The sequence below is a fragment of the Echinops telfairi genome, unplaced genomic scaffold (assembly GCF_000313985.2).
Source record: "Echinops telfairi isolate 266 unplaced genomic scaffold, ASM31398v2 ScPeMD7_7467;HRSCAF=8505_0, whole genome shotgun sequence".
NCBI classification, from domain to species: domain Eukaryota; kingdom Metazoa; phylum Chordata; class Mammalia; order Afrosoricida; family Tenrecidae; genus Echinops; species Echinops telfairi.
In genome coordinates this window covers 7,238,156-7,243,903 of record NW_022111367.1, presented here as the reverse complement: position 1 = coordinate 7,243,903, position 5,748 = coordinate 7,238,156, and the positions used below count along the sequence as shown (strand labels likewise).

The window sequence follows — 5,748 nt, the reverse complement described above, 5'->3', positions numbered from 1 at the left end:
ATGGACATGGTTGACAGAAATGACACTGGAGATGACACGCTAGAATTGTGCAAGACCAATGACTTGTTTATAGCAAATAACTTTTTTCAACAACACAAAAGGTGACTATACACAGACTCCTCCAGATGGAATTCTGTCCTCGAACAGAAACAAATTGACTACATCTGTGAGAAGAGATCATGGAAAAGCTCAATATCAGCATCTAAAAACAGGCCAGCTGCCCACTCTGGAATAGGCATTAATTGCTCATATGTAAGTTCAGGTTAAAGCTGAAGAAAATGAAAACAAATCCACGAGAGCCAAAATATGACCTTGAGTCTATCCCACCTGAATTTCAAGAACATCTCAAGAGTTGATTTGATGCATTGAACACTAATGATAGAAGACCTAATAAGATGTGAGAAGACATAGAGAATATCTTCCACAAACAAAGCAAAAGGTCATTAAAAAGAGAGAAAAGATCGAAGTGCATGCCAGAAGAGACTCTGAAACTGGCTCTTAATCATAGAGTAGCTAAGGCATATGGAATGAATGATGAAGTCAAACAGCTGAGTAGGCAAGAGTTGTACAAGCCCCTAATAAAATGATTTTAAAAAGAAAAAAAAAAAGAAGAAAATTTCAAAGGACAACTTGAAAAGACTGTGTCAAATCTAATGAAATGTGCAAACACCTAGAATTAGAAAAGGAACAAGGAAGCACATGCTCATGATATTTGAAACTGAAAGAACTGAAGAAAAAATTCAAGCCTCAAGTTTCAATATTGAAAGATTTTCTTTTTTCTGGGTATAGTGTACTTTATTGATGGTACATGACAAGGTCGAGTTCTCTAAGCCCCTCCCCTTCCTTCAGGGGGTCTGGATGGAATATTCTCAGTGTGTTGGGGGATTGAATTAGGGCCAAAGACTCCCCAGCAGCTGAGGGCTGTTGCTGGGGCTGGTGGTCCAGGGGGGCTCTTACACTTTGGAGGCCATGTGGACCATGAGGTCCACCACTCTGTTGCTGTAGCCAAATTCATTGTCATACCAGGAAATGAGCTTGACAAAGGGGTCGTTGAGGGCAGTGCCAGCCCCAGCATCAGAGGTGGAAGAGTGGGGGTCACTGTTGAAGTCACAGGAGACAACGTGGTCCTCAGTGTAGCCCAGGATGCCCTTTAGGGGACCATCGGCCACCTGCTTCACCACCTTCTTGAAGTCATCGTACTTGGCAGCTTTCTCCAGACGGCAGGTGAGCTCCACAATGGACACATTGGGGGTGGGGAGTGGAAGGCCATGCCAGTCAGTTTCCCATTCAGCTCCGGGATAACCTTGCCCACAGGCTTGGCAGTGCCAGTAGATTCGGGGATGATGTTCTGGGCAGCCCCACGGCCATCATGCCAGAGTTTCCCAGAGGGGTCATCCACAGTCTTCTGGGTGGCAGTGATGACATGGACTGTGGTCATGAGTCCTTCCACGATGCCAAAGTTGTCATGGATGACCTTGGCCAGGAGGGGCTAAGCAGTTGGTGGTGCAGGAGGCATTGCTGACAATCTTGAGGGAGTTGTCATACTTCTTGTGGTTCACGCCCATCACAACATGGGGGCATCGGCAGAGGCACAGAGATGATCACTCTTTTGGCACTGCCCTCCAAGTGAGCCCCAGCCTTCTCTAGGGTGAAGACACCAGTGGACTCTACGACATACTCAGCACCGGCCTTACCCCACTTGATGTTGGCAGCATCTCGTTCCTGGAAGATGGAGATGGCCTTCCCATTGACGATAAGCTTTCCATTCTCAGCCTTGACAATGCCATTGAACTTGCCGTGGGTGGATTCATACTGGAACATGTAGACCATGCAGTTCGGATCAATGAAGGGGTTATTGATGGCAACAATATCCACTTTGCCAGAATTAAAAGCAGCCCTGGTGACCAGACGCCCAATGCGGCCAAATCCGTGCACTCTGACCTTCACCATCGTGTGTCCGGGATGTGGCTGGGACTGCACAGGAACGGGAGAGGTGGCTGTCTGTCACACGAGGAGGAGCAAAGAGCCTCAATATTGAAAGATTTTATGGGTGAAATATTGAATGAGGCAGGAAGCACCAAAGGAAGATGGAAAGAATACACAGTCATTGTACCTTAAAGAATTAGTCAACATTCAACCATTTCAGGTTGTAGTATATGAACAAGAACTAATGGTACTGAAGGAAGAAGTTCAAGCTTCATGGAAAGCATTAACCCAAAACAAGGCACCATGAATTAATGGAATACTAATTAAAATATTTCAAAAAGCTGGTGAAGCACTGGAAACACTTGTCTATGCCAGGAAGTTTAGAAGACAGATATTGGACCAACCAACTAGAAGAGATGCGAATGTCCAAGAAAGGTGACCCAAAAGAATGTCAGCTGGGTCTTGGCTGAAAGCAGAGAATACCAGAAAGATGTTTACTTGTGTTTTATTGACTATGTCAAGGCTTCAACTGTGTGAATCATAACAAGATGGATAACCTTGAGAAGAATGGGAATTCCAGAACACTTACTTGTACTCATATAGAACTTATAGATGAATCAAGAGGCAGTCGGGATAACAGAACAAGGGAATATTGCATGGCTTAAAATCAGGAAAGGTATGTGCCAAGGCTGTATCATATTACTGTACTTCAATCTGTGTGCCAAGCAAATCATCAAAGAAGATGGATTGCATGAAGAAGAATGCAGCCTCAGCATTGGAGGAAGGCTTATCAACAAGCTGCGATACACAGATGACACAATCTTGCCTGCTGAAACGAGCAGGAGTTGACGTACTTGCTGATGAAGATCAAGGATTGCTGCCTTAGGTATGGATTACAACTCAATGCAAAGAAGACCAACATTCTCACATCTGGACTAATAGGTGACATCGTGATAAAAGGAAAAAAGGTTGAAGTGTCAGAGATTTCGTCTTGCATGGATTCACAATCAACGCTCCTGGAAACAGCAGTCAAGAAATCAAAAGATGCATTGTATTAGCTAAATCTGCTGCACAAGGCCTCATTAGAGTATTGAAAATCAAGGTTGTTACTTTGAAAACTAAGGTTGCCTTGTCCCAATCTGTGGTATTTTCAATTGCTTCATATGCATGTGGAAGTTGGACATTGAATAAGAAAGACTGCAGAAGAATAGGTATATTTCAATTTTGGTGCTGGCTAAGAATATTGAAAGTACCGCTAAAAGAACAAACCAATCTGTGTTAGAGGTATGGACAAAGTGCTCCTTAGAGGTAAGGTGGCAAGACTTCATCTTACATACTTTGGACATATTGTCACAAGAGACCAGTCATTGGAGAAGGACGTCATGCCTGGTAACGTAGAGGGGCAGTGAAGAAGAGGAAGACTCTCAAGGAGATGGACTGACACAGTGGCTCAAACAATGGGCACAAACATAGGAACAACTGTGAGAATGGTGCAGGGCCAGTGGTGTTTCATAATATACAATAGTAGAATGATGCCAGCAGTGATTCAATGCCTGGAAAGCAGGTTGTAAGCTTATAACAAGTACCTCAGCAGGAACAATATTCAATATTTTTAAGATTTTGAAGGCAAGAAAACATCATTCATTAGTTTCCTTAACACTGGGGCTGGGGGAGGGTGGGGCGAAATCACAAAGAATAAATCCAAGCTGCTTAACCTTCAAACCTCCTCTCGAGTATTAAGCTCAAGTCACCCTTGGCCGCTTGCAGGGGTGTGTTTTCTTCTTTATTGTGTTCGGTCAGGTTGACTAGACAGACAAATCCAGAGACACACACACACATATATGTATATATCAGACAGAGCTTTATATTAAAGAGAAACTGTATATCAAGAAAACATCCCAGCCCAATCCAGATCATGTCCATAAAGCAGATATTAGTCCATAAGTTTGGTACTAGTCCATAAATCCTTCTTCAGACTCATGCCGCCACATGCAATGAGGCACAATACAGGAAGATTACAGCTCAGTGGGTGAAAAGTCTTGTGGATCCAGTGTAAGTGGCAGCATCGCAGGGCTGGCACTGGTCTCTGCCACATGGCTCACTCAGGCCTCAGTGTGGCTCCACATGGCTTGTCAACAGGAAGGTGAAGCTGAGTGTGTGGCCTACCTCCAGAGAGAAAGGGAGGAAGTTCCTAAAATCCTCATGAGAAGGCCACGCCTACAAGAAGGTATCATCAGTCTGTGACCTGGTGGACAAGCTAAACTCCACCCCTACACTTGCTTATCAAGTTGACATGGAATTATGTGACTGTCAACGTTAATGAAATACGTACTCCACGGGACACCAGCAGTTTCGCTTCTTCACCTCTCTCCTCATCCCAGGGTAAGTGGGTAGGAGTGTTACTTTCAGTGTCTTGGATGCTTTGTAGTGTAGAAGGAGATAAGTTATCTTCAAGTTACCCTCGGCTGTGGCTCACTGCATTGCTGTGGCCTCAGAATTGTCCTTGGCATCTAGATTAACCTCACTTTTTAATAACATGACAGCAATCTCACGCCTGCTTTTGGAAGCTGTGTGATGCAGGGGAGTACAGCCATTTGGATTGACAGCAATCATTTGAGTACCTTTTCCGAGAAGGATTTTTACAATTTCATCCCAGCTAGCAGAAGCAGCAATGTGAAGAGGAGATCAACCTGCTTATCATTCCCTGGCACTACAAATTGCAGCAAGTATTCAATTATTTTGGTATGTTCTGCAGAGCATGGCCAATCCAATGCAGTTCTGCTGTCCTGGCCCAATCAAGTAGCCAGGGATTTATTGGCCAAGATCCTCTCCTTCAACCCTTCCAGCTTCCCATTGTATGCCAGGCTAGACACCCCATCCCTCCACTTCGCTTTCCTCAGGAGCTCTGATAAGGGTTTTTATATACAACTCTCATAAAAATCTTCAATAATGATAACCGAACACCATCTTTTGGTCTCATGACAAAGGAGGTAGTTGTCCATCGAGGCAATTAGCTTGGGTGCCACATTCACACCGAATCATGCATCAGAACTTCATTTCTCACCATAAGGTTGTATTATGCTGATAGACTATTTCTTAGGTGCCATCAGGTCAGATCCACGTCATAGCAGAACAGAGGGAAACCCTGCCTGGTCCCGCGCCATCCTCGCCATTGCTCTTAGGCTGGAGCCCATGTGGCGCCACTGTGTCCATCCATCTCCCCGAGGGTCTTCTTTTTCGCTATCCTTCTACTTGACCAAGCAGGATGTCCTTCTCCAAGGACTGGCTCTCCTGACAACATGCCAAAGTCGGTAAGTCTCGCCATCCTTGCCTCTAAAGAGCACTTTGTCTGTATTTTTCTTGGTGGAAACATATTGGTTTGCCCTTTTAGCAGTACTTTCAATATTCTTAGCGAACACCACAATTCCATCATCAATTCTTCTCAGTCTTGATTGTTCTATGTTCAACTTCCACATGTACACGAGGCAATTGAAAATACCATGGATTGGGACAGGGGCACTTAGTCTTCAAAGTAACAGCCTTGACTTTCAATACTCTAATGAGGTCTTGTGCAGCAGATTTACCTAATGCATTGCAGCACTTACCATTTGACTGCTGTTTCCAGGAGCGTTGATTGTGAATCCATGCAAGACGAAATCTCTGACACTTCAACCTTTTTTCCTTTGATCACGATGTCACCTATTAGTCCAGATGTGAGAATGTTGGTCTTCTTTGCATTGAGTTGTAATCCATACCTAAGGCAGCAATCCTTGATCTTCATCAGCAAGTACGTCAACTCCTGCTCGTTTCAGCAGGCAAGAT

General features: G+C 44.4%; 1 pseudogene; it reads right to left on the bottom strand.

Moving 5' to 3' along the window:
* Window positions 1–3,636: 3,636 nt before the first annotated feature.
* Window positions 3,637–5,402, bottom strand: LOC101653145 (annotated as a pseudogene).
* Between the last annotated feature and the right edge of the window lie 346 nt (window positions 5,403–5,748).